This window comes from Talpa europaea (assembly GCF_964194135.1).
Source record: "Talpa europaea genome assembly, chromosome: 15".
In the NCBI taxonomy this organism is placed as follows: Eukaryota; Metazoa; Chordata; class Mammalia; order Eulipotyphla; family Talpidae; genus Talpa; species Talpa europaea.
The window spans coordinates 30003222-30006804 of NC_140083.1; the positions used below are offsets into that span (position 1 = coordinate 30003222).

General features: G+C 39.2%; 1 pseudogene across 1 annotated transcript; it reads left to right on the top strand.

Annotated features, from left to right (window-relative positions):
- Positions 1-404: 404 nt before the first annotated feature.
- Positions 405-786, top strand: LOC311185333 (small ribosomal subunit protein eS12-like; annotated as a pseudogene). The gene has a single exon. The product of its transcript is annotated as a small ribosomal subunit protein eS12-like (transcript).
- The last annotated feature ends 2797 nt before the right edge of the window (positions 787-3583 follow it).

Consider the following 3583-nt stretch of genomic DNA (forward strand, 5'->3'; position numbering starts at 1 on the left):
GGCGCTGGAAGGGATCATGCTCAGCGAAATAAGCCAAAAAGAAAAAGAAAAATACCGGATGGTCTCACTCATAGCAGGAATCTAGAAAACTTAAATAAGGGACCAGGAAAATGAATAACTATAAGAAAGTGAAAATCAAAATCAACAAAAAACTATGAACCAGAGACACTTTTAGGGGGGCGGGGGCGGGAGGGGAGGGATTGGGGTCAGAATGGGGGGCTGCAATTGTATGGGGAATATAACAATAAAATTTATAAAAAAAAAAAAAAAAAAAAATACTGCTTTGCAAGACGGTCTGCCTGTTCTGTGCCCCACTCTGTCTCTGGTGAATCCTCTCGCCCCCCCTAAACCTCTGGCCTGTAACCCAGCTCTTGTGGGCATAGGTAAATGAATCTTAAAAAAATACTGCTTTGCAAGAAGTGCTGAAGACTGCCTTCATCCACGGTGGCCTAGCAAGTGGAATTCAAGAAACTGCCAAAGCCTTAGACAAGCACCAAGCCCATCTTTGTGCCTTTGCATCTAACTATGATGAATCTATGTATATCACATTGGTGGGAGGCCCTTTTGCTGAACATCAAATCAACTTAATTAAGGTTAACAACAACAAGAAACTAGGGTATGCTAGGCCTCTGTAAAAAAAAAAAAAATTGGGGGGCCTCTGTAAAATTGACAGAGCAGAAACCTAGTAAAGTGGTTGGTTGTGATTTTATGGTAGATAAGGACTATTGCAAAGAGTCTCAGGCCAAGGATGTCATCAAGGACTATTTCAAAGCAAGAAATGAATAATAATAAAAAAATTGGCTGTTCAACAACCACTACAAAAAATCTTTAAAAATAAGTTTGTGACTCAGCAACATATAATATTTATATTAACACAATAAATTATAAAATGCAGCCAGCCACAAGCCTAAGAACCTCTATATTTTCAAAGCTATGCTGTCAATGATATGTCAAGATTTCTAGAACAACTGAAATCATATTTCATATACTGTGAAAATGTATGTGATTTCTGTTGTTGACAAGGTCATAGGGAAAATTAAAATTACTGGGTTTGTTGGCCTCCATTCATAATTGAAAGGTATCTAAATTTAATTTGAAATAATGAATATAAAAATGTCATTTTCCCCCATATAAGTTCACAGGCCACTACAATCTGTGCATAGATATCCTTGACCCTTGCCTGTCCCTCACTCACCCTGTGCAAGGACTGTAGGACCAGCTCATCCTGGGCTATTCAAAAAAGCAGAACTCCAGGCTCAGTGAGTCCATATTGTAAGACAGATTTCAGTTCATCACAATCAGGAATCTCCTAAAACTTAAAAATCCTCAGAAATAATAGACCACTTAAGTGATGGAATGAGTTTTTCATCACTAAAAACTATCCAAAAGAGGTTGAATATGATTGAATAGTGATTTCTGTATTGGAAATTAAATTGGGTTCCATTTTTATAGAATGTAATATGAACAATGCTTGTCAGAGCTGTGCAATGCAGCAGACCTGCTAACATTTGCAAGACATTCTGCAAAGTGCCTTACATTCATCAGCTCAATCAGTTCTAACACAATATTGGGAGGTAGGCATTATCTCCTGAATATTAATTCAGTTATTTCTTAATATCTTGAGCTGGCCAACAGCTAAAAAGTAGAATTTAGATCAAGGTCTTTCAACTCCAATAGTTACTAGCTTTCTTCTGTAAAATGGGACTAATAATACCTATGTATAGGCTTGTTAGGAATTTCAAACATAATATATGCCATATGCATATGTCAGATTATCAAGGATAATAGTATTCTAAATGCTTTATATATATTAACTCATTTCATCCTCACAACAACTCGTGAGGTAAATTATATTATTCCCATAATATGGATGGAGAAACAGAGGTACTAAGATATTGAATAGCTTGCCAGGAGTTACGCAGCCTGTTGGGGATTGTGAACCCCTTGCCTGACTCCAAGATCCATGTTCATAACCAGTACACTATGCAATACCCAGACATGCACTAGCAATTTGGTAATGTGTCTGCAAGATTTCTTTCCCCAACAACACAGCTATTGTTCAAAGGTAAAAAATGAAACTGTCTTAGTAACACTAGGATTGTTTGGGATATATAAATTCAAACTAAGGCTACTGCTTTGTGCATCATCGTACAGCTCATAAATGTTGTATATTGAAGGTCTCTGACTGTCATCCGAATCTACCGTTACTCCATATGCTCATACTTAAGCAGAGAAGAGTTTTTCACTTCTTGATTCTTATTCCTTCATTCCTAGTTCTGTCAGGGCTATGGAAGAGTCAAAAACAAATAGGGGCGGGGGGAAGCAAATATTGTTCAAAAATGAACAATGATATAAAAAATATAAAAATAAATTTAAAAAAGAAAAGAAATCATTACCCTTCAAAGCAACAATTAAAAAAGAAAAGAAAAGAAATAACAAAAGCAAAAAACAAAAACAAAAAGGTCTCCTCCTTTCTGACTCTGTCTTTGAGGGACATCAGCAACATGTCTGTCAGCTTTACCAAAATGCCTCTAGAAATTACAGTCATTTAAAAGAACCTAGCCATTTCATTTGTTGGCTTTCCCCCTTTTGCCCTCCGGCCATATCTTCCTTGTTACCTTACTCCAGGGGCACAGCATGGAAGACTCCTCAAAAACCAATGTAAAGATTTCAATGATAACAAAAGAACAAATCATTTCAGTTCTCATTGCTGTCAGTTTGACTCAGGACCCACTTGTTTTGCATCTGTTGCGTGTTTCTCTCAATCACCAATATTATGATTTTTAATCTCTGAGGACTTTTTCTTCATGGTTGGTCACTGACAGTGTAATCCCAGGAAGAAACAAGAACCACCCACTCTTAGGGAAGCTTTCTAAACTGCCACTGTGATTACTGCTAAGCTAGATTTCTCTCTCCTACAGTGGACTCCAGGGTAGTGATTCATAAGGTGAGATTCATTATGTTCAAAGAGGCAAACAAAATATTTATTTTTGTTATTTCCCTCAAGAAGTCACTTGAGGGCCTCCCCTGGTGGCGCAGCGGTTGAACGCTGGGCTGCGAAGCTGCCCGCAGCCTCTGCAGCACCGGTTCGATCCCCAGCCGCCTGCGAGGGTCCCACGTGGCGCGCAGACCTCTCCTGCCAGGCCCCGCTGCTCCCCTCAACAGTGTATTTCGTCACTCTGTCTGTTCTGCTCCCTGCTCTGGCTCTGGTGAATTCTCTCGCCCTCCCTCGCTTCTGCTTGTACTCAGTGCTTGTATAAATAAATAAATAAATAAATAAATAAATAAATAAATAAATAAATCTAAAAAAAAAAAAGGTCACTTGAGTCACTCATCTCTCTCTCTCTTTCGAATTTATTTATTTTTAAAGATTTATTTTTATTTATTCATACAAGAACTGGGATGCAGGCCAGGGGTGCGTGAGGGTGAGAGGATTCTCCAGAGACAGAGTGGGGAGCCGAAGCAGCAGATTGATTGAAATACACTGCTGAGGGGAGCAGTGGGCGAGACAGGAGAGGTCTGCTGTGCCATGTGGGTATCTCCCTGGCCAGGGATCAAGCCCACGCTGCTGTAGTGGCTGCCA